The sequence below is a fragment of the Chrysochloris asiatica genome, unplaced genomic scaffold (genome assembly GCF_000296735.1).
Source record: "Chrysochloris asiatica unplaced genomic scaffold, ChrAsi1.0 scaffold00106, whole genome shotgun sequence".
Taxonomy (NCBI): Eukaryota; Metazoa; Chordata; class Mammalia; order Afrosoricida; family Chrysochloridae; genus Chrysochloris; species Chrysochloris asiatica.
The window spans coordinates 2,696,076-2,696,877 of NW_006408624.1; the positions used below are offsets into that span (position 1 = coordinate 2,696,076).

Below are 802 nucleotides of genomic sequence, written 5' to 3' on the forward strand. Positions count from 1 at the left end.
CCTGGCCTTGTCTTCACTGATGATATGGAGATTTTCCATCTTCTCTTTCCACAGATGTAGTCTATTTGATTTCTATGTGTTCTATGTGTTCCATCTGGCGAGGTCCATGGTAGGCTCCGATTTATGGTTTTACAAACGTCACACATTGGCTGAAAGGGAAGTAAGAGTCGAAATGGAAAGATTAGTTAGGTTACTGCTGTCTCCTGGAAAGAAATAATAGAATCTTAAAACAAGGCCATTAGATATGGAGCTGGAAAGAAGTCAGCTGATTCAAAATGTACTTTGGAAATAGAAATAACAGGACTTAGAGGTTGTTTAATTTGGGAAGTAGAGAATGTGTACTACCATTCTCGGTTGCTGTTTGTGCACTTCAGTTTAGGGTGGGTTTGGCTGCTGTTGGCTTCTGTCTATCATTGATCAGGTGGAAGAGGAGCTCCTATTGGCTACTGCCCAGTGGATGGAGCTGCATGGGGTATCGTGGCTGAGCTCTATGGGCACAGTTGCTGTTTCCTGTCAAGAGGGAAAGAAGAGAAAACTCCTTCCCCCACATACAAGAAACCAAAACAGAATAAACAAACAATGAAAAGAGAAAATAATAAAGAGAAGGAAGAAATAAAAACAGGCAGTACCCAGAACAAAAAAATATAACTATAAAGACAAAAGAACAGAGAAATGGAGCTATAGAAGAGAAAAATAAGAGAGCTAAAAGGAAGAAATTTAAAAACCACTTAAGAATAAATAAAAATAGAAAAGAGGGAAAAGGAAACAAAACTATAAAAGAGAAGAAATAAAAGGAAGAAAT

At 37.9% G+C, this 802-nt stretch overlaps 1 protein-coding gene across 1 annotated transcript in view; it reads right to left on the bottom strand.

The window, feature by feature from the left end:
- Nucleotides 1-802, bottom strand: part of CLSPN (claspin) — a 46,755-nt gene that overhangs the window by 2,520 nt on the left and 43,433 nt on the right. The window lies entirely within an intron of this gene.